This window comes from Petaurus breviceps, unplaced genomic scaffold (genome assembly GCF_028583685.1).
Source record: "Petaurus breviceps papuanus isolate PSGF00001 unplaced genomic scaffold, PetGlider_PUasm1.0 90925, whole genome shotgun sequence".
NCBI classification, from domain to species: domain Eukaryota; kingdom Metazoa; phylum Chordata; class Mammalia; order Diprotodontia; family Petauridae; genus Petaurus; species Petaurus breviceps.
Genome location: NW_027187380.1, coordinates 7,243,144 through 7,267,868, shown reverse-complemented (window position 1 = coordinate 7,267,868; position 24,725 = coordinate 7,243,144). Strand labels below are relative to the sequence as shown.

The 24,725-nt window shown below is 39.0% G+C and overlaps 1 protein-coding gene across 2 annotated transcripts in view; it reads left to right on the top strand.

Annotated features, from left to right (window-relative positions):
• Positions 1-723: 723 nt before the first annotated feature.
• KANSL1 (KAT8 regulatory NSL complex subunit 1) overlaps positions 724-24,725 on the top strand; it is a 214,301-nt gene continuing 190,299 nt past the window's right edge. For both annotated transcript variants that reach the window (XM_069076216.1, XM_069076214.1), the window contains exons 1-2: positions 724-754; positions 3,228-3,366. The gene's annotated coding sequence lies outside the window, so the exon portion shown is untranslated. The remainder of the gene's footprint in view (positions 755-3,227; positions 3,367-24,725) is intronic.

The following is a 24,725-nucleotide window of genomic DNA, read 5'->3' as shown; positions in this document are numbered from 1 at the left end:
GGTGTGGGAGAGGAGGAGCACTTCCCAGTTTTCCTGTCAATACCAGTGACACCATTATCCTTCCAGTTCCTCAGTTGTCTTTCATATCTCCCCTTCCTGTATCCTTGCATCTACGTCTATATCATTTAGGTCTATATATCAGTTTCTGCTACCTAGCTCTGCAGTCATCTCAGGGATTTGCCTCTACCTCTAACCACGTCCACAGTACCCAACCTAGCTCAGTTCCTTGTCCCCTCTGCCCCCTCCCCCCATTGACTTATGGCTGAATTGTTGCAACATCCTTTTATAAGCTCTTCCAGCCTCAGTTTTCATCATGTCGCTGCCCTGCTCTAGAATCAAGAGATGGGGGGGGGGACGGCGTAAGGGTGGGAAGGGGAGACGTGGTGCTGGGCAATGAAGAGAGGGGCATAATCAGGGAACCAGACTAGGGGTGTTTCGTGAATATTGGTGGGAAGCCCTGCTAGGACACCCTCATCTCTTTCTTCCCACCCTTGGCCCCCTCCCGGCCTCTCTGAGCAAACATTTCCCAAATGCACCGGCAGAGACAGAGACAGAGACATGGAGAGACAGAGAGAACTAGAGAACCCCGGCACCAGCATCACTAGACCCCCCCCTTCCGCCACGCCCCGCTAGACTGACGGACGTTCAGGAACAGCCAATGAAGCCCCGGTCCTGACCTCGACGGGCCAATGAGAGGCGGAGGAGGGCGGACAATTCCCCGCCCCCCACTTCTAGGCTAGGTTGAGCCGTGCAGGTAGGTCCGAGGCCGGGGGAGCCGCCGTTGGCGCTGGTGCCCGTGGTGGAGTAGGGGGCCTGGGGGCCCGGGAGATGAGGGGGTTGCCACCGAGGGCGGGGAGGCGATTCGAGGGGGCCGGGTGGGCTGGGGTAGCCTGGGGGCGGGGGGGCCGCTGGGGCGCGGGCCTCGGAAGCGGGTTGGGCTAGGGGGAGAGGGGACGCGTGTGTATGTGTGTGCGTGTGAGTGTGTGTTGCACACTCGCCGCCCCCTCCCCCCCACCCTTCGCAGCCGCCCCCGAACTCAGGCCCCCGCGGCCGCCGGCCCAGCCTCAGGGATGGCGAGGGGGAGCGGCGGAGGAGCCCTGGGCACCAGGCCGAGCCCAGGCGAACGCGGGGCCCGGAGCCCGGCTGCAGTGTGGGGGGGGGGGGGGGCCCGGGAAACTTCGGGCACCGGCCCGAACCGTCCCGGCCCGGGCCCCGGGCCCCCCGGGGCCCCCCCGCAACACACGCGCCCCCCGCGGGGGGCGGGCCCGCCCCAGGGGGAGGGCGGGGGGGGGCGGGGGAGGCCCGGGGGCCACGGCGTGGCCCCGGGGAGAACGGGGCCCGGGGCCCGGGGCTGGGGGGGGGGGGGGGGGGAGAGCCCGGAAAACCGAGGCCAACGGCCGCAGCCCACTCCCCCCAGCCCCAGGGCCTCCCGGGGTCCTCCCGCAACAATGGGCTTCGCGAGGGGGGAGGAACCGACCGAGGGCTGGAAGAAGGTGGAGGTGAGGTGTGGGACCAGGGACCACCTGGAAAAGGGGAGGGGAGGGCAGGGCTAGGAGTGGGCATGACTCCCACCCCCCATCCCCAGGCCTCTGGGTGGGGGTGCTGATGGGGGAAGGGGAGGCCTGGACACAAGTTGACACCCCCCCCCTTCCCCGACCCCACTCCTTTCCCCCCCCAATGCCAAGCACAGTAAGGAAATAAACCCAAGCCATGGGAAGTGATGCCAAGTTTCAGGAGCTGAAGTGATGACGAAGGCATGGCCAGAACAACTCTACCCCCAGAGTCAATTTGTGTATGGGGAAACCTTTAATTTTCTTGTTTTTCCATATGTTGGAAAAATGATCAAGTGGGGGATGCTATTCTGTTGTTTTTTTTTTTGAGGGTGTCATCACCTCCTTGGAAACTAATTAGTCTCCCAATTGGAATTTCATTTAGGCTCAGGGACCCTGAACTTGAGGGAACCTTATGGTCATTTCATGTGATCAGGCAAAATAAAACCCATTCCAGACACTGGACTGATTACTACTGGGTTTTGGAAAATCTTCCAGAAGAGTATAATTACCTTTTACTTAAGCATTCTCAGATTAGAAAAGATGTAGGTTTGTTTTGGAAATAGAATCAGTCTTGGAACTTCATTTTTAATCAACTAAGTAAAGGGTATTGTTTAAAAGGATCATAATAAGTTTATTGTTATTGAGGTACTAAGTCCCTTTTAGTTAATTCGGTGGTTTTACTAATTCCATTTAGAAATAGTAAGGGCATATCTACAATTGAAAAATATTAAGTTAGCCGATTTTTCCAATACTTGGAGCCTAAGAGTATTGTGACTATCTTTATGTATAAAAACTCAGTTTCTAAATTATGAACTTTAAGCCCTCTATCAGATAATGAATTCTAATTTATTACTTATTCCTTCCCCTTCTCTCTGATACCCTTTATATATTCTTGGGCTAGAAAGGAACTGTGAAGACCATTTAGCTAGCCCTGAGATTCTTAAACTTTTTTTTTTTTTTGTCATGGACTCATTTGGTAGTCTGTTAATTTTTCTCAGAACAATTTTTTTTAATTCATAATTTAGGGAAATACTAAATCGGTAAATACTAATCGGTGAGAGGTTAGTGAGACTTTTTTTCCCCATCAAAGTTCATAGACACTTCCCAAATCTATCCATGTATGCCTTGGTGGTTTATAGATCCCAGGTTAAAAATTCCTGAGTAAACCAACTCTCCTCAGTTTATAGGTGAGGAAACAGGCCAGAGAAGTCAAGTGACTTCCTTGGCCAGGGTCACACAGGTATAAGTTTTAAAAGTCAAAATTTGAACTCAGGATTTTCAGATTCTAAATCCACGGTTCTTTTCATCACATATATCCTCATTTATACAAATACAAACATATATGTGTATATGTACATACACAAGGGGCTTGCAGAGTATTAGTACTTTAACAAATTGGTGAGATCAATGACTGTTTGAAGAAATAACAAATTTCACTAATTTGATTTTTAAAAATCATTGGGTTAGCAAGGTGGTGCATTGACTAGAGCACTGGCCCTGGAGTCAGGAGGACCTGAGTTCAAATCCGGCCTCAGACACTTAAAACTTACTGACCTTGGGCAAGTCACTTAACCCCAATTGCCCTGCCTTCTCCCCTCCAAAAAGCAAAAAAAAAAAAAATTGGGTTTACAGGTAATGTTGATTTGTATTTAATTTAAAAATCTTCTGTTTCAGCTACCCTTCTTGAAAAGTAAATATTTTTACAACTGCCGGTCCTTGTTGGATCCAGAGGAGTTATTAAGATTTTTTTTTACTTCTTAATCTTGTGTGCATTATTCTGGACACTATGAATGCTACTTGGATGCCCGTTAAGGTAAGAGGTTTTTTTCCTAGTTGGCATGTTTTTGGCACTTAGGTTCTTTTGAATTAGAGAATAACCTAATTAGTTTTAATGTTGGTATTTGCTATTTACCTATTAATATTACATAGTTTATTTGCTTCCTATAATAGGATACTCCTTATTGTAAGTTGCTGCTGTCCCTTTTCAAGGATATTAAAAATATTTGTTCAGTTTTGGAACAATTCTCCATTATCCTGTGTTCAGTTCTTTTGTTTAAATCATAACAAACTACATAGTTGGCAGGTTTTACTTTTTAAATCTGGTAGAATGGATTAGGAAATTTAAAAAGTAGTTCTACTTTTAAACTTAATGGCCAGGTTATGTCATATGTACAAGTGTGTGTGCTACTGTTGAGAATTAGTAGCTGACTCAGAGACTGTGAAAGAGTCCTGTTAATATTAATTTTTTCAATAGTTTTCTACAGTATGTTAAAATTCTGTTGCCATTTTGGTCTTTAGAGAGTTGAGTATGACTTGGCTGAGGAATGGTCATTATGGAGATTCTTCATCCTTTGCCTTTCTTCCTTTGTCCTTCACAAAAGGTTTCATGCCCAAACACTGTGCAGATGGGATCCTGTGCCAAGTCACATGTCATTGGGTTAACTCTATCCCAACAATGGAGATAGAAGTCTGGTGATAAAGCTGTCATCAGTGTGACTGACCCTTTCTTTGATATAAAGGAACAAACTGATGTATGTATACTGACTCTCAGTAGGGAGGCTATCAGTCTCTTTTTTTCTCCATTGGCTACCAGAAGGGCTAACTAAACAGGACCCATATATGCCACTCAGTGATGTAAGGTACTTAAAATAGGGAATCAGTCAATTAACAAGCATTTTTAAGTGCTTATTACTATGTACCAGGTGATAGATAGAAAGATAAAAATGAAATGCTCCCTGCCCTCAAGAAGCCTACATTTGGGGAGCTAGCCATTTACATATGTCAGTATCTACAGAATAAATTAAAAATGCATAAAATGTAGATTAGAGAGGGCACTAGCAGTTGTAGGGATGTGGAAAAGTTCCATGTAGAAGATAGTATTTAGCTGAGTCTTGAAGGAAGTAATGAATTCTGTGAAGTGGAAGTGAGCAGGGAATGAATTCTAGGTGTGATGGCATGCAAAAGCATAGAGATGGAATGCCATGGGTAAGGACTAGTAAGAAAGCCAATTTATATTGTAGAATGTATGGAGAAAAGAAATGTATAACAAAGTTAAAAAGGCAAGGTGGGGCCAGGTTGTGAAGACTTTAAAAGCTCTACAGAAGAGTTTATATTTAATCCTAGAGGCAATAGGAAACTTGGTGTTTATTGAGGAGGGGAGTGATGTGGTCTGACTTGTGCTTAAGAAAGACAATGTTTTCAACTGTGTGGAGACTGGATTAGATCAGGATCAACTGGAATCTGACCAGTTTAGGAGGCCATTGCAGAAGTTTTTGCTTCAGGTAGTGAAGGCCTGAGTTCAGGTGGGGTCTTATAAGAGATGAGAAGGGGTGGATATGAAAGGTTTTGTGAAGGTAGAATTGATAAGATTTGGCAATTGATTGGCAATGTGAAATGAAAGAGTGTAGAATGGAGGATAAATTTGAGGTTATGAGTTTGGGAGATTGAAAGAGTAGTGGTGAAATTGATAAAAATTGGGGTGGCTAGGTGGTGCAGTGAATAGAGTACCGGCCCTGGAGTCAGGAGGGAGGACCTGAGTTCAAATTCGGCCTCAGACACTTGACACCACTACCTGTGTGACTTTGGGCAAGTCACTTAACCCCAATTGCCCTACAAAAAAAAAAAAAGAAAAGAAATTGATAAAAATATGGAGATTTTGAATGAGAGTGATTTTTCAGGGGAAAGATAATTAATAAACAGTTTGGGGCATATTGAGGTTAAGATGGCTCTGTGACATTGAGTTTAAATTGTCCAGTAGGCAGTTGGTGGTATGAGAATTGAACTTAGGAGAGACACTCAGGCTATCATAATTAAATCCTTGGGAGTTGATGAGATCACTAAGTGAGAGAGAAAAGAGGAAAGAGAGAGGGGAAAAGTATGTGTGTGTGTATACACACATATGTATAAAATATATATATATTATAACATATATATATATATATATATATATATATATACCCACCATATTTCTACCATATATGTATGGAAGAGAGTGTCGGCATGTTAACAGTTTACTCATGCAACAGTTTGTGTATACCGTGGTACAGTTTTGGGTACAGTTATCACTAAGGGCAGCTGGGTGGTACATTGGATGTAGTGTCAGATCTCGAGTCAAGAAGATTCATCTTTATGGTTCAAATCTGGCCTCAGACACTTACTAGCTGTGTGACCTTGGGCAAGTCACTCAATCCTGTTTGCCTCTGTTCCTAAAATGAGCCAGAAAAAGATGGCAAACCATTCCAGTATCTTTGCCGAGGAAACTCCAAAGAGTTGGACACGACTGAAACAACTAAACAGTAACAGGTATTACTTGTTATAGTATCATAATTTTAAAAATTTCATTTCTATTTAAATGATAGATAAAAGTAATTTGCATTACCTGGAAATTTAGATTTAAAGAAGTCTTTAGATGATGCAGATTTAATGCTTTTCTTGATTTATCAGTTTCTGAAGAGGGAACTAATTCCTTGCTACTTATTATAACCATTGTTGTAGTGGAAAACTAGTCATCTCCTTCATTTGTGCAGTTGCTGATTGACTTAGCTGGATGGCAGGTGGTGGTAGTACCAGAAAGAGTTCAACCTAATAGTTGTTCCAGTTTTTCTCTGCAGGGTTAGGGAGATTGCATAGGGAGCTAAGTAGGTGACTTGGACTTAAGGAAAAATGGTTTTGAACAATATTACTTGAGTCTTCTAATCTGGACTTCACAAGACATGCCTTCCATTTCCTGACCACATGTGAACTGGTTGCAGTGAAATGTCTAAGGACACTAGTGTCCCATTGCTTTCTTAATAGCTGGCTTGATTGTAACTCATTTCTTTCATACACTGAAGTCTACTGTAGAAATACAGTCATAGGATTATTGATTTAGGTCTAGAGAGGACCTCCAAGGTGATACCATTCTTTCATTTTATAGATGAGGTAATAGGCATAGAGAGGTTAAATGGCTTGTCATTTAGCTGTTAGTGGTAGATTCAAGGTTTGAATATAAGTGATTTTTAGGATACCATTGGTGTAGAACATAAAACTCAGCTAGTTATAGTTGTGCCATAGCCATGTATGGCAGAATTGTCAATTTGAAGCTCACTGAAATGTAAATAGGAACCTGTTAACTTATTAGGATTAGAGATGCGTGACTATTGTTTTATATTCATTAATAATCATTTGCTTTGTGAAACAGCTTCACTTCTTCTAGAACAATAATGTTCCATTACATTTGCATATGATAATTTGTCTGGCCATTCCTCCCTTGATGGGCACCTACTTTTTCCAGTTGTTTGCTACTTCAGAAAGTGCTGCATCTATTTTTGTACAAATGAGCTTCTGCTTTGGTCTCTTTGGGACATGTACCTAGTACTTATCTTTATGTGTCAGAGAATATATATAGTTTAGTGACTGTTTGTTCCATGTTATTTTTCAGAATGATTGAGCCAATTTCCCAGTTCCACCAGTAGTCCATTAGTGTGTCTCTTTCCACAACCCCTCTAAAAATTTCTGTTTTTCTCTTTTGCCATCTTTGCTAATCTGATTAATATAAAGTGGAACCTTATAGTTCTCTTAATTTTAATTTTTCTTATTAATGATTTGGAGCATTTTTTGAAATGTGGTTGTTGATAGCTTGGCTTGCCTCTTTTGAGTAGGATGGCTGTATACTTTGACCATCTGTGTTAACTGGGGACCAGTTCTTGTATATTTGTATTAATTTCTCATCTATATTGGATAGCATTTGTTTAGGAGAGAATTTCTGAAAAGGTTATTTCTAGTTAACTATCTCTCTTCTAAGTTTTATCTGCATTCATTTCGTTTGTGTAAATGCTTTTCAATTTTATATAATCAGTTTTCCATTTTAACTTCTGATCGCCTCTGTCCCTTCTTTGGTTCTGGACTTCCTCCCTATCTATAGTAATGAAAGGTTATCTCTTTCTATGCTCCTGATTTGTGTATGGAATGACCTTTTATATCTGTCTGTTTGGAGCTTATTTAGGTACATGATATAAATGTTAGTGTAATGCTTATTTTGTGCCCAATTCTTTTTCACTTTTTAATTTTTGTCATCAGTAGTTTCCTTGTTCCCCAGAAGTTGGAATTTTTGTTTTTCACTATGTTTCAGTCCATCTGAAATTTAGACTTACTCTGTTCTAATGAGTAACTTTTATATTTTTTAACCAGTTCAAAAGAGTATTGATGATTACTGCTTTGTAGTACTTCGAGGTGAGATCTCCTGCTAATAGGTTTGTCTTTTTGTTCTAATACAGGTAATGTTGTTCTTTTGTCCAATTCTATAAAGTAACTTGTAATGTTGTTCTTTTGTCCAATTCTATAAAGTAACTTGTAATGTTGTTCTTTTGTCCAATTCTATAAAGTAACTCCTTGATACTTTGGTATGCTAATAAATTGGTAAATTTAATTTAGGTAGTATTGTCACTTGATATTTGATGATAGGCAGGCAGGTAGGTAGTGCATTAGATAAAGAGTATTAAACCATTTGTCAGGAAGACCTGACTTCAAATATGGCCATAGACACTAGTTATATGACCCTGTGCAAGTCACTTAACTTCTTCCTACCTCAATTGTTTCATCTGTAAAATGCAGATAATAATAGTACATATATACCAGTATTTCATGAGGATAAAATGAGATAACATTTGTAAAGTGCTTTGCAAAGCTTAAAGTGCTGTGGAGATGCTAGTTGTTTTTAGTATGACCTAACCATGAACAAAATTATCATTTCTTCCATTGCTTAAGTCTTCCTTTATTTCTTGTATGAGTGTTTTATAATTGTATACATGGAAGCTTTGAGTGTGTTTTGGTAGGTAGATTCCAGGTATCTTATTCATTCTGTGGTTATTTTGAATGGAATTATTTTTTCCTCTTCATGTTAGGTTTTATTGGTGATATATGGAAAAGCCAATGATTTTTGTAGGTTTATTTTATATCTGCAATTTACCTGGAGTTCCTTACTGGTGGGTCTGATTTCCTCAAGTCTCTCCCCACCCCAGTTCATCTTCCATTTTGCCAGGAAGGGGATTTTCCTAAAGTGCAGGTCTGACCACATCACCCCCCCTTCTCAGTACTTAAGTGGTTTCCTATCATCTCCAGGAACAAATACAAATACAAAGTTTGACATTCAAAAGACCTTAGTAACTTATCCAGTTTTCACCTCTTCCCTACTTTTCCAAGTTTTCTTATGCCTTATTTCCCACCATATACTCTTCTATCCAGTAACACTGGCCTCCTGACTGTTCCACAAACAATATACTCCATCTCTTGGCTCCAGTCATTTTTTTCTACCTATCCTCCATGCCTGGAATATTTTCCTCATCTTTGCCTTGTTGCTTGCCTGAGTTCCTTCAAGTCCTAACTAAAATTTCACTTTTAGAGCAAGTCTTCCTTAATTAATCTCCTTCTTTGATATTTAAAAAGAGATTTTTGAAGGGACTTCTGTTTTTTCCTTCTTAATTAGAATGTAAGCACTTGATCATCATTTAGAACCTTGTAATTGTTCAAACATATTTACCTTATCTCCTTTGTTTTACTTCAAAGATTTTTAGCCAGCTTTGACCTTTTAAATAGGAATGCTTGAAAAGTCTTCTACTTAAGGTCCATCTTTTCCCCTATAGGATTATACTCACTTTTGCAGGGTAACTTATAAGTCTTTTCATTTTGTTTTTAAGAATATGAAATTATAGGATTTTTTGGGGCGGCTGGGTGGCACAGTGAATAGAGCACCAGTCCTGGAGTCAGAAGGACCTGAGTTCAAATGTGGCCTCAGACACTTAACACAAAAAACTAGTCGTGTGATCTTGGGCAAGTCACTTAACCTCTGTTGCCCTCCAAAAAGCAAAAAAAAAAAAAAAGAACATGAAATTATGGGATTTTTTTTCTCCTTATATGATCTTGACTATGGTTCCTTGGCACTTGAACTCTTTTTCTGACTGCAGTAAATTTTTTGGCATGCTGGAAGGTATGGACTCTGGCTATGACATTCCTGGGTACTTTTATTGTTTTTTTTTTTTCCAGGAGGTAATTTGTTGTTTTTGATAGATAGCTCACCTGTTATATTTTCAGTATTGACTTTGTTCTATTATTTCTTGTTGCTTCATTGAGTTCTGCTTGCTTTGTTTTATTTTTCTGTGTTTCTGATACTTGGGTAAGGTTTTCTACTTTATGTTCTAAGCTGATTGGTCTTCTAATTTTCAAAATTAATTTTTTATTTCTTGCCTCATTTCCACTCTTAAAGTCCTTGTGGCCAAGTCTTTTTTTTTTGTTGACTGAAGTTCTACTTGTTCTCAGTTTATAGTTACTCTCTTCTTCTGGGTGTACTTCTTTGAGTTTTCTTTTTTCTTTTTTTTTTTTTTTGCTTTATGGAGGGAAGAAGGCAGGGTAATTTTAGTGACTTGCCCAAGGTCACATGGCTAGTAAGTGTAAAGTGTCTGAGGTCGTATTTGAACTCAGGTCCTCCTGACTCTAGGGCTGCACAGTGCCACCTAGCTGCCCTGAGTTTTCTCAACCGCTATTTCTTTTTTCATTTAAAAATACTTTCCTTTTTTATTATGAAAACTTCAAAAAACAAATATGAACATTTCTTTATACAAAGGAGAAAAAGGATTGTGTATGACACCATATGTCTTTATTATGTGCAGCACCTTTTTTTTAAGTGCATATCAAATTTAATATAGTCTTAACGCTGCTTGGCTTATCTTTGTCTTCTTACCTTCTGCTCTCTTCTGTGTATTTTTTAATGTTTCAGTGACAGCCTTTCTTTTCTTATTTTTTATGTTATATTTACTCTCAGATGTCTGTTCCCCATATGAGTCTCTCCATTGCTCTCAAATAAAATAAAAGTTTTTTCTTGGAAAAATAAATATAATAAAGTTAAAAAGAAAAAACCCAAACAAACCAACAATCCCCTGTGTTGGGCCTGTTTGAAAATGAATGTCATTCTCCACTTCTGGTTCAGGACTTTTCTTCCAGGAAGTAGGTAGCACAGTTCATCTTCAATTTTCTAAAGTTTACATTGAGCAGAACTCTTTTAAATTTTTCATTCTTGGTGTTGATTTTCTAATTTATTTATTTTTATTCTGTAATTAACAACACCAAAAATATGAGTTTTTCCATATATGAAGTAAAATAGAAAAAGAATAATTGTATATGGAACTATGAATCAGTTACTTAAAACTTGCTTTTCAAAAAACTGTATAATAAATTCCATATAGTACTTTCTTTTAAAAAATTTTATGTATCATTATTATTATTATTATTATTATTAGGGGATAGTGAGAGGACGTAAAGATTTGTGATTTTATCAGTATAGGAAACTCCCAGTGAATAAACTTCCTCAGCCAATGACAAGTACCTAAGGAAAATCTTTTTGTGTCCTTTAACTCCTTTGTTTGAACTTAAAAGTTTCTATGCAGTGCATCTCTGATCTTTTTATCAGGAATGTTTGGAAGGTTTCCATTTCATTTCAGATGTATTTTTTTCCTACTGTATCTTTATACTCAGTTTTGCAAGGTAAGTTATCCTTGGCTATAAGTTTATACATACCCTTTGCCTTACTGGAATATTGTATTCCAATTTCTCCACTCCTTTGTAGAGGTGTGTATCAACAATGCAGTATTCATAATACCTACGGTAGCTATAAATATGCCGACATGGGTATTCATCACAAAATATAACAGGCTCTCTTCATGGGGGACAGAGCTAGAACATTTATTCAAATACCAGAAAACTGAGTCCCAAAACCAGAAAGTCAAAGCCATCACAGTAGCTATAGAGTTGGTACACGTAGTTAATGCAGTAAACACCCACGTTCTCAAGCCTTCAAAACAGAACAGGCTACCTCAGGCAAAGGTCCTTCTCTCCTCATTCATGGCAACTGTTGTGTCCACGCAGCTCGCTCCTAGCAGCTCTAGCCCCCCACAGTTCCTATCCCAGGCAGTCCTTAGCAGGAGTCCTTAGCAGAAATTCTGACTGGCTCAAAAAAAAGGAGTTTGGCCACTGTACTTCTAGTCACCTAACTGGCTCCAGCTCGGCTTCCTCTTGCCTTACCCCTTCCTGCTGTGTCAGCAAGTTCAAGGGTCATGGAAGATCTTCAAATCCCATAACCATTACAAAGTGTCTGCTAAATAATGGTATTCCTGACTGTAGCTCCTCACTACTTTATTTTTTTTCTTCCTGGCTGCTTACAGTATTTTTTTTTCTATGATCTGGAAGCTCTGAATTTTGGCTGAGATGTTCCTGAGAGTTTTCATTTTGAAGTTTCTTTCGAGACAAGACTGATGTAGTCTTTCCATTTCTTCTTTCTCTGGTTCTAAGAGATATGGATAGTTTTCTTGGACTGTTTCTTGAAATAAAATGTCTAGGTTCTTCTTCTGGTCATGGTGTTCAGAGAGTCCAATGGTTCTTAAATTTTTTTCTTCTCCATATGTTTTCCAGGTCAGTTGTTTTTGCTATGAGCTACCTTACATTTTCTTCTCAAAGTTTTCGACCTTTAAGACTTAGTTTTAATATTTCTAGTTAACATTTCTAATATTTCTTTAATATTTCTTCTTCTTGTGGAGTAATTGGCTTTTATTTGATCCCTTCTACTTGTCAGGGAGTTTTTTGCTTGGGCAAAAATTTTGTACCTCTTGCGCCAAGCTATTTTTCCAGTTCTTTCTTTCATAGTTCTCATATATTTTCTAGTTTTCCACCCCTCAAATGCTCTCATTTCATTGATTGAAATATTTTTAAACTCTTGTTTTATCTCTTTCGTGAATTAGAGTTGTTTCTGCCCAAGTTGTGTTTTTCTCTGAGGCTTTGTTTGTAGTTGTTTTATAGTCATTCTCTTCTGGGTTTGTGTCTCTTCCTTCCTACTTCTTGACTTCAAACTTGTTGTTAGGGTTGGGCTTTGTGGCATGTTGGAGATAAGGGCTGGGCTGTCCTATTTCTGCTTTTTTGGTGTATTGAGTGATTATATTGTTCCAGAATATCAGGAATAGTTTGAGAATCCGAAAGCTTTCATTGCTCCCAGAGTGGTCTGATCCAGGGCAAAGTCTAATTGCTGATCCCCTTGCTCTGAGCTCTGCAAGTTCCCCTCCTGGGTTTGAGCCTGAATAACAGTAGCCTGCTTTAGACTCAATCCCTATCAGCCAACTGGAAAGCTCTTTTGGTTCAGAGTGGCAGAATTGTAGGCTTCCCTTTGGTCTGAGATTCCTGCCATGGTTATTCCTCTGCAAGTTTATTCCTGGAGTCTGACTGAACCTGCCCATTTCATATTTTACTTTCAAACCTATCCTACTTTCTCTTTCCTTAATTTCCTTTGTTCTCTTTTTTTTTTCTGCTTCCGCATCTCCTTTTTAAAAAAAAATTATTTTACTTTTAGTTTACAACATTAAATTCCACAGTCCGTTGAGTTTCTAATTTTCCTCCCCTCCCTCTTCTGCCCCTCCCTGCCATGTCGGCATGCAATCAAATATAGGATCTACAAATACCTTCACACTAAACATTAGTCAGGTTGTAAAGAAGGATTATAACCAGTGGAGTAAACAGTGAGAAAGAAGAAACAAAACAAAACAAAAATAGAGAGCTAGTAGTTTGCTTCAGTCTCATTCAGGCTCTGTAATTCTTTCTCTGGATGTGGATATCCCTTACATCATGAGTCATTTGGGGTTGTCTTATAACCTTGCATTACTGAGAGGAGCCCAGTCTATCAAAGTTAGTCATCACACATATGATGTGTCTGTAATTGTGTACAAAGTTCTCCTGGTTCTGCTCTCCTCACTTGGCATCAGTTTATATAAGTCTCTCTAAGTTATTGTGAAGTTTGTCTGCTCCTCATTTCTTATAGCACAGTAGTATTCCATTACATTCATATACCGCAACTTGTTTAGCCATTCCCCAATTGATGGGCATCCACTTGATTTCCAATTCTTTGCCACCACAAAAAAAACTGCTATAAATATTTTTTTACAAATGGGTCTTTCTCCCACTTCTGTGATCTCTTTGGGATACGGTACTAGAAGTGGTATTGCTGGGCCAAAGAGTATGGACATTTTTATAGCCTTTTGGGCACAGTTCCACATTGCTCTCCAGAATGGTTGAATCAGTTCACAGCTCTACCAACAATGCATTAGTGTTCCAGTATTTCCACATCCTGTCAGCATTTATCATTTTCCTGTTTTGTCATCTTAGCCAATCTGACTGGTGAGATGTGGTACCTCAGAGTTGTTTTGATTTGCATTTCTCTAATCAGTGATTTAGAGCATTTTTTCGTATGCTTATAGATATCTTTCATTTTTTTCTCTGAAAACTGCCTGTTGATATCCTTTGACCATTTATCAATTGGGGAATGACTTGTATTTTTATAGGTTTGCCTCACTTCTCTGTATATTTTAGAAGTGAGACCTTTATCTGCATCTTATTTTAAATGTTTTAATAATCCTTATTTCTTTTCTCATTTTTAGCAACATTGTTGCCAATATCATCCTCCTTTTGCATTGAAAAAACCCCAAACTCATAGCAATTATGCAATGGTTAATCAATACAAATCCTCATGGTAGCCACATCCAGCCATATATATCTCATTCTATACCTTAAGGTCCCCTTCCTTTCATTCAAGCTGTGATGGAGAGGTTCTTCATCATCATTCTTTGGGAGTTGTGATTGGTCTGTATGCTGAGGAGAGTTCTTAAGTCTTTCAAAAGTTTCTTTCCAATGTTGTAGAAATTTTCTCTTGGTTCCATTTATTGCACTTTATTGGTTCATATATCTTCTCATGTTCCTTCGAAACTCTTCCTTTCTTGATTTCTTATGAGTCAAATATTTTACTACCACTATTATATGCCATAATTTATTCAACCATTTCACAGTTGATGGGCACCCACTTTGTTTCTTAATATTTGTTACAACCAAAGACACTACTATAAATATTTTTGTTCATGTCTGTCCTTTCTCTCCTTTGATCTCTTTGGGAAAAGATGCCTAGTAGTGGTGTCCTTGGGTCAGGAGAGGTATAATTTACCTTCTTTTTGGGAATAGTTCCAAATTGTTTTCCAAAATGGAAAAAACTCATAGCTCCACTAACATTGCCTATCTTCTCTCAGTTTCTTCAGCAATTGTCATCAATCCTTTTTTGTCATCTTTGCTAGTCTAAAGGGTATGAACTGAAACCTCATAATTGTCTTAATTTGCACTTCTTTTATCATTAGTGATTTGGAATATTTTTGCATGTGATATTGAATATCTTGTTTTCTGCTTTTGAAAACTACCATATGATAGTCATAGCTCACATTCTATGACCATTTATTTGTTGGGAAATGATCTATGCTCTCACATATTTATGTTGATTCTATGTATATCTTGAAAATATTTTTCCCAAGTTAATTTTTCTCCTATTTATGTGTACATTAATTTTGTTTGTACAAAATCTTTTGAATGTTAAGTAATCAAAATTGTCCATTTTAATCTCCTGCGATCCTTTCTGTTCCATGTTTATTTAAGAGCTCTTCCCTTATTCATAACTGTGAAAGATAACTCCTCTAATTTATTTATATCATCCTTTTTTATCTTTATTTTGCATCCATCTGGAGTTTATTTTTGTATATGGTATGATAAGTTGGTTTAAAGATAATTTCTGCCAGACTGTTTATAATTTTCCTAGCAGTTTTTGTTGAATAATGAGTCTTTACTCCAGTAGGTGTTCTTGGGTTTTTCATTATGTTAATATATTCAATTATCTCTGGTTCTTATATACCTAATTTGTTCCATTGATCAACTTTTCAATTTTTTTAAACCAGTACTGGATAATTTTCATGCATTGAGATCCATTTTCTTCATTTTGTTCATGTCTCTTGCCTCAGTTCCTGGACTGGAATTTTGTGTCAGGGCTTGGCTTGGTCCTTGTTTCATTCTTAGATGGGGTATGGTAGACCCTGCCTGGTCTCTGTTGTAGCCTGGATTCCACTGCTGCTTCCCTGCTACAGTTCTGGATGGGTTAGCTGGGTCGCAGATTCTCCTCTCTGCTGGCTTTAGCATCTTTGGCTGGGGGCAGTGAGCTGGATTTAGTGCTTTGAACCAGCCTTGCAAAGTAGCTTTCTCTTTGGTTTCAGCCTCTGTCACTTAGTGGGGCAATGTAGCCCCTGGCCTCTGTTAGTATTAGTCTCCTCTTAGAAGTTGGCTTTGTCCCCTTTCAAGTGGCCCTTATAGGCCTTGGACATGATGAATTTAAAACTTTTAAAAACACCCCAGAAAATATTAATAGCAGGGCATCAGATGAAACAGAGTTCCAGTAAAGCCAAAGAGGATCTTCAGTCAAGCTCTTCCTTCCAGACCAGGACTGAATGAGAAGAGACTGGAAGCCTGAAGGTGGTTTGAGTCACATGACCTCAAGAAAATGGGACCTGATGTTGACCAGATTTAAGTCCCAACTTGAAGAAGCTGCAGCAGGGAGCAAATAAAAAGAGACTGAGGGGCTGAAGAGCCTAGAGAGAACAAGTACAACTCCATAAGACTTGAAGCCGGTGACCCTAGTCAAGTCACTTAATTCTGAGCTTCAGATTTCTGATATGTGAAATGGAGACTTTAATTGTATCTACTCCACAAGGCTGTCATAAGAGTCAGATAAAATAATGTATGTAAAGTACTTTATAAATTTTAAAGTACTGTAAAAATATGGCTACTAAACAAGTTCCAACCATGGGCACATTTCATGGGTCATTAGATTTAGCACATGTAGGTCTCATAGATATTTTTTGCAATACTGCACATATATACACCATCCCTTTCTTCCCAAACATAACATTTTCTGTTGTGCTATTAAACATATGTAGCCACGTTTAAACATATGTAGAAATTTGAGTCATTAGGAAGCCCCAGTATTTCTTTTCCTCCTCCCCTTTCTCTAAAGTACCTCTTCTTTACTCCTCATTTTCCTTTTCCCCATTTCCCTATTATATAACTTAAGTTTCTAGCTCCTTTGGGAAAAAGTGGGGTATACCAGTCAGTTGGTGAATAAATAGCTTAAGTGAATAAATAATGAATAAAATCATGACTAAATATCCTTAAGACTAACTTTCTCTACAAATAAGTAGTTGACAGACAGTTAAAAGGATTTTTGTGTGTTTCATTGAAAGCAGGAGTTCCCAATGCCAGTGTAGTAGTTTTAATCCTTTTTTGACAATGAACCCGTGTGTCCAGATTATAGTTCTTTCTCAACATTAAATCAGCCAGTGTGCCCAACAAAATTGAAGTCTCAATCTTAACAAATTTCATGTTGGATAGTTTTGCTAGCTTTTATTCCATCAATTAAAGCATTTCATGTGCTCAAAACCTACTTTTTTTTGAAATGCAAAATGGATAACTTTAATTATATTAAACTGGAAAGGTTTTGTACAAATAAAGCCAATGTAACCAAGATTAAGAGGGAAGTGGGAAATTGGTAAAGAATTTTTATAATCAGTACCTCTGATAAAGGCCTCATTTCTAAAATATATGGAGAACTGAGTCAAATGTATGAGGCTAAAAGTCATTTCCCAATTGATAAAAAGTCAAAGGATATGAACAGGCAGTTTTCAGAGGAAGAAATTAAAGATATCTATAAGCATATGAAAAAATGCTCTAAGTCACTATTGATTAGAGAAATGCCAATCAAAACAACTCTGACGTATCACATCTCACCTATCAGATTGGCTAAGATGACAAAACAGGAAAATGATAAATGCTGACAGGATGTGGAAATACTGGAACACTAATACATTGTTGTTGGAGTTGTGAACTGATCCAGCCATTCTGTAGAGCAATTTGGAACCATGCCTGAAGAACAATAAAAATATGTGTACCCTTTGACCCAGCAATACCATTTCTAGGGCTGTATCCCAAAGAGATCATACAAGTGGGAGGAGGACCTGTATGTACAAAAATATTTATAGCAGCTCTTTCTGTAAAACCTATTATTTTTTATGAGGCTTTTTTTTTTAAACAACCAGATTTAAAATTATTTTTAAGAAATTGGAAGCTTTACAGATCTCAGACACAGGGTTTTCACATCGGGTTCTAACATTAAATTCTTTATTTTTAAAAATTAATTTCTATTTATATGTTTTGTTTTTAATATCACCTTCATTTCCTAGTATATGTGCTCCCCTTCTCCTTTCCCAAGAGCCATTCATTCCTTATACCAAACCAAAACACCACATATTCTGTCAGACTTGATCGTCTTTGGGTTTTCATGACACTTGCTTTGTGATTGTGGTTCTTATTCTTCTCTGATCTCTCCTTGTTAAGTCTTCTTTGCTGAATCATCATTGATAGGATGCTACCTAACTGTGGATATATTCTAAAGGCTCAGTTCTGGGCTTTCTTCGCTCACTGACATCAACATCTCCCATAGGTTTGATCTCTATGCTGATGACTCCTAGGTCTGTATATCCAGTCCTAGTCACTCTCCTGAGATCCAGTCTTTCACACCTAACTATTACTAGGGAACTCATATTCTATAGGCCTCTTAAACTTCAGCATGTCCAAAACAATACTTATCATACTTTTTTCCCCAAACCCATCCCTTTTCTAAATGTTTGTATGTCTTTCAGGGGCACCAACCTCCTTCCAGTCTCAGGTCGTATGATCAAATCTTAACTCTTCGCACCCCACATATAATCATTCAGTTGCCAAATTTTATTGTTTCTACCTCCATTATATCTCTTGTATTGGTTCCCTTCTTTGTACTCATATAGCTATCACTCTAGTTTAGGCCCTCATTCCCTCTCTGTTTAGATTACTGGAATAACTTCTTTTTTTTTTTTTTCATTTTTCAAATGCTTTATTTAATTACATCATTCATTTCTGCCAGATTTTGAGTTACAAATTTTCTCCCTGTTTTTCCCCTACCCACCACCCCAGAATGGCAGTCCCACAGGATATCCTATCCTCCAATCTGCTCTCTCCCATATCTTCTCCCATACCCCCTTCGACTTTTCCAGTAGGGCATGGTAGATGTCTATGCCCCAGTGCCTGTATATCTTCTTTCCCAATTACATGTAAGATAGTATTAATAATAGTATATATGTATATATAATATTAAACATTTGATTTTAAAACTTTGAATTCCAGATTCATTCCCTTCTTCCTCCCTTGTCACCCACCCTTACTGGGAAGATAAGCAGTGCAGTATAGATTGTATATGTGTAGCTAATGCAGAACATTAACATAGTAGATATATTGTAAAGGACTGACTATATTTCCCTCCCTCCTATCCCACCACCCACTTGTTCTCTTCTCTACTTTGATCCCGTCCCCCCCTTTTTTTTTAAGCAATCAGGGTTAAGTAACTTGCTCAAGGTTACACGGCCAGTTATTTCTGGGTGTGGTGCTGAGTATCTGAGCCCAGATTTGATCCAGGTCATCCCGACACTGGAGCCAGTGCTCTTACTCGCTGAGCCACCTGACTGCCCCTAAGCAATTGGGGTTAAGTAACTTGCTCAAGGTTACATGGCCAGGTGTTTCTGGGTGGGTGCTAAGTGTCTGAGCCCAGGATTCGATCTCCAGGTGTTCTCAACACTGGAGCCGGTGCTCTTACTCGCTGTGCTACCTGGCCGCCCCATACTGTCCCTTTTCAAAAGTGAGTGCTTCCAACTTCCCTCCCCCCAGCCTGCCCTCCCTTCCATCATCCCCCCTCTCATGCCCTTCCCCCTATTCTCCCGTAGGGTGATATACCCTATTTAGTGTGTATTTCATTCCCTCCTCGAGCCAAATTCAGTGAGAAAAATGTTGACTCATTCCCTTTTGCCTTCCTATTCTTTCCCTCCCTTGTAACCCTTTACCCTTGCCTCTTCTTTATGAGATAGTTTACCCCATTGTCTCTCTCCATCTCCTCTCATATTCCTCTATCATGTCTTAATTTCCCCTTTTAAGTATCATCCCTTCCTATTAAATTGGTCCTGTGCCCTCTATCTATGTATACCTGTAAGCATATATACACACATTCACACATGTGTTCATATGCCCGTATACTCTCTGATGTAGACATATATATATATATATATATATATACATATATATGTGTGTGTGTGTGTGTGTGTGTGTGTGTATATAATTTCTATTTCCTTCAACTATTTTCATACTGAGAAGTTTCATCAGTTACAATTATCATTTTTCCATGTAGGAATGTTAATAGTTCAACTTTGATCAGTGGCTTATGATTTCTTTTCCCTGTTTACCTTCTCAGGCTTCTCTTGCTTCTTGTATCTGGATGTCAAATTTTCTATTCAACTCTGGTTTTTTCATTAAGAATGCTTGAAAGTCCTCTATTCCACTGAATTACCATATGTTCCCCTGAAAGATGATACTCAGTTTTGCTGGGTAGGTGATTCTTGGTTTTAAGCCCAGTTCCTCTGCCCTCCTGAATATCCTATTCCAGGCCCTTCGATCCCTTAGTGTAGAAGCTGTCAGATCCTGTGTTATCCTGATTGTGTTTCCACAATATTCAAATTGCTTCTTCCTGGCTGCTCGTAATATTTTCTCCTTGATCTGGGAATTCTGGAACCTGGCTATAATATTCCTAGGAGTTTTCTTTTTGGGATCTTTTTCAGGAGGTGATTGGTGGATTCTTTCAACTTTTATTTTGCCTTCTGGTTCTAAAACATCAGGGCAGTTTTCCTTGAGAATTTCTTGGAGGATGATTTCTAGGTTCTTTCTTTGATCATGACTTTCAAGTAGACCAATAATTTTTAAACGATCTCTCCTGGATCTATTTTCCAGGTCAGTGGTTTTTCCTATGAGATATTTCACAATGCCTTCTATTCTTTCATTTGTTTGGATCTGTTTGACATCATCTTGATTTCTTTTAGAGTCACTAGTTTCCCTTTGCTCCAATCTAAATCTGAGGGAAAGATTCTCCTCACTGAGCTTTTGAGATTCTTTTTCCATCTGGCAAATTCGGCTTTTCAAGGCATCCCTCTCCTCACTACCTTTTTGAGCCTCTTTTGCCAATTGAGTAAGTCTGTTTTTTAAGGTGTGATTTTCCTCAGTCAGGCTGTTGACTCTCATTTTGTAATTTTCTTATTTCTCTTCCCAATTTTTCCTCCACTTCTCTTACCTGCTTCTTAAGGTCCTGTATGGCCTGTAACCAGCTCATATTTTCCTTGGAAGCTTTTGGTGCAGGAGTTCTGACTTCACTGTTTTCCTCCTGTTCCATGCTTTGCTCCTTTTTGTCCCCAAAATAGGAATGTAATGTTGGAATCTTCTGTCTGCTTTGTTTCCTTTGCCTGGTCATGTTGCCCCTCAGTCACTTGACCCCTGGGCTTTTTGCCACAGTAGGACTCTGCCACCAGACAGGGGAGCTTTTGTCCCAAATGCTGGGGTTTTCTCAGCTGCCGGAGGTATTAGTTGGGTGCCCTCTCTGAAGCCTCCACACGCTGGTTACACACCCCAGGACCTCCACCCTAGATTGCAATCCAGATCCAAGCAGGTTAAAGCAAGAACGATTACCCCTCAGACTGGTGCTTGGTCCCCCTACACTCTGCAGGCCAGGAGCTGAAGTTGCCACCTGGTGCTGGCTGTGCATCTCAGGGGCCTCTCGCCCTGGGGTCAAAAGCTGACGCACTCCCAGCTACTGGGTCCCAAAGTCCTCACTGCACTGACCTCTCACTTTGTCCTTTGCATCTATGTGTTGATGAATCTGGAAATGGCCACAGCTGCTGCTGATCTGCAGTCCCTCTGGCCTATGGCTGGTCAAGCCCGCCCTTGGGCTAAAGCTCTGGCATGGGGCTGGGCTCCGCTCCCAGAGCCCTGCACTGCCCAATTCCTGCTGGCCTGCCAGGCTGTCCTCAGCGGGAGGTTAGCTTCTTTGTGTTATTTTGTGGGTTCTGCAGCTTCAAAGTTTTTTCAGTTCCCTTTTACATGGATTGGGGAAGGTAGAAGCAGGAACCCCAAAGAGGTCCTGCTTCTACTCTGCCATCTTGACTTTGTCCCCCAAAATATATTTGAAATACTTAATTGTTCTTCCTTCCTCATGTTTTTCTCTAGTCCAGTCCATCTTGTATATAGCTATCAGAGTGATTTTTATAAAACACTAACCTGACCATTTCACTTTCCAACTCAGTGAACTCCCTATTGCCTGTAGGATCAGATATATTCTTTTGTTTTTAGCCCATTATCTACCTTTCCAACCTTATTCCTCTTCCATACTCCATGGCCCATACATCATACTGGCCTTCTTTCTGTTCCTTCTATATGGCATTCCATCTCCTGCCTTTGTTCTTTTGTGCTTGTCCTCCATGCTTTAGAAGGCACTTTGTTCCTACCTTCATTTTGAATTCCTAGATTCCTTCAAGGTTTACTGAAAGCTCCATCTTCTCCACATTAGCCCTTCCTGATCCTCTCAGCTGTTAATGCCCTTTCCCTAAAAGTATGTTATATCTGTTTTATACATGTATGTGTGTTTGTGTATGTTATCTCTCCAGGATAGATTTTAAGCTTCTTGAGGGTAGGGATTATTTCACTTTTGTCTTTGTAGTCCCAGTACATAGCACAATACTTGATGCATGGTAGGCATTTAATACATGCTAAATTTTTTTTTTTGCTTTTTAGAGGGCATTTGGGGTTAAGTGACTTGCCCAAGGTCACACGGCTAGTTTTTTTGTGTGTGTTTTAAGTGTCTGAGGTTGGATTTGAACTCAAGTCCTCCTGACTCCAGGGCCAGTGCTCTATTCACTGGGCCACCTAGCAGCCTAATACATGCTAATTAATTGATTAATGTGTTAATTAGTTTTGCTGACCTGCTTTCTCTAATTTACATAAAATATTCTCTGTTGAATCTATAAATAGCAAAAGTTACTTGTCCTACTCTAAATGGAAAACCAAACAGTGTGCCAGAACTCGTTTCTTCAATCCCTTTGACCTGACAGTCTCTTAATTAAACATTTGATGAAAAGATCTTCAGAAGTGTGTTAATAGTTGTATAAATAATTCTGTTACATGAAAAATCATTTCTTTATCCATTTTAGTGATGGATTATTTAGATAAGCTCATTGGAAATTTTAAGTTTGAAAGGGAGACAGCTTGATTCGGTAGACTGAGAAAGGCAGCCTGGGAACATTTTCATTCCATCTTTGTCAGTAACTAGCATTGTGATGTTGTGACTCAGTCACTTTACCTTTGGTCTTCATATTCCTCAGTGGTGAAATGGGGATGTTGGGTTGGATCTTCTTTAAGGCCTTTTCTGGCCCAGACCTTCTGTGAGAAAGCCAGAATCATTGGGATGTTCTGCTTGGTTTTTTTTTTTTTTTTGCTTTTTGGAGGGCAGTTGGGGTTAAGTGACTTGCCCAAGGTCACACAGCTAGTTTTTGTGTTAAGTGTGTGAAGTCAGATTTGAACTCAGGTCCTCCTTAACTCCAGGGCTGGTACTCTATTCACTACACCACCTAACTGCCCCTGTTCTGCTTGTTTTTATCTCATCTGTTAGTATATGAAAATAAAGAATGTAGCAAATGAAGAGCAGCACAGAAAAGAAGGCTGTATTAGAGTTTTATTGGTGTATTAAATTACATAATAAAGCTTACCATAAATTAGCTTTTTCTGCAGTATATTTTTTTTAAATTTGTTTTTATAAGTATACACTAACCACTGTCTTCTACTGTTCCTACCCAATTTAATGAAAAACAAAACCCTCATAATTAATATGCATAGTGGCCATGTTCAAAAATTTATGCCTCTGTATTTTAAGTTCTTCATTTCTCTGGTTGGTGGCATACTTCATCATAGTCTTCTGGAATCATGGTTTATGATTGCTTTGATCAGAATTCTAAAGTCTTTCAAGGTTGTTTTTCTCCATAATGCTGTTGTCATTGTGTAAATTGTTCTCCTACTCAGCTTCTGATTTCCTCTGAAACTGTCCATTTTGTCATTTCTTAAGGCACAATAATATTCCATTACATTTACATATATAATTTGTTTAGCCATCCCATGATAATAGGACACTCCACTAGTTTTCAGTTTTTGGCTACTACGAAAAGAGCTGCTATTATTTTTATTCGTATATGCCTTTTTTCTTTCTTGGTATCTTTGGAGTGCAGGCTTAGTAGTTCTATAGCTGGGTTAAACGGTATGCATAATATATGTAGTTAAGTAACTTTTGGAAAATAGTTACAAAATATTTTCCAGAATGGCTGGAGCAATTCATAGCTTCACTAGAACTAGTATGCTTGTTTTCCTGAATCTCCTCCAAACATTTGTCATTTTCCTCTTTTGCCATATTTGTTAATCTGATGGAGGTGAGGTAGAAACTGAGTTGTTTTATTTTTCATTTTTCTAATTATTAGTGATTTGGAACATTTTTTCAATTGGTTGTTGCTTAGTCTTATAGTGTATATTTTTGAACGATTCTTAACTTTAATTAATTCACTTAATTAGTATTTATTGAATGTGCTTGGACTTTGAAAAGATTAGGAGATTAGTAAATATTTGTTTTGATTTGAGGTCTTTGGGCTTAGCAATGTACAAGGCATTATGGAGCATCCAAAAAACCTAAACCCAAGCCTCAAAACTAATGGAAATGTAGAATTAAGGAACTTTTTTAGTGTAGTTAGACGAGATAGACATAATACAAGCAGAGAACAAAAAACATTTAAATCAGCATATGGTAGCATATGAGTGGCCTATTCTCTTCCCTCTTCTTGGTGTGTTAGTGATCTTGAATTCTCAAAGGCTATGCCAACAAAATGCAAGTTTTAGCAGACTCTACCAATCACTTAGTCAATCTGTAAGTGTTTATTAAGGGCCTCCTCTGTCCCAGGCACTGTGCTAGATGCTGGGACAAGTATGAAGAAGGAAAAAATCCCTACTTGCAGTTAGTTTACATTCTAATGGCAGAGACAACAAGTATGTATAAAAATATATGTAGCTTAAATTTAAAGTTTATAAACACACACACAAAGTAGTTAAATACAAGGTAGTTTGAAAGGGATGTCACCAGCAATTGACAGGGGTTGGTGGAGGTGGGGATCAGGAAAGGCTTCATATGGGAGATGGTACCTGAGCTACATCTTATAAAAAGGGCAGAATAGGGGCGGCTAGGTGATGCAGTGACTAGAGCACCGGCCCTGGAGTCAGGAGGACCTGAATTCAAATCCGGCCTCAGACACAACACAAAAACTAGCAGTGTGACCTTGGGCAAGTCACTTAAGCCCACTTGCCCTC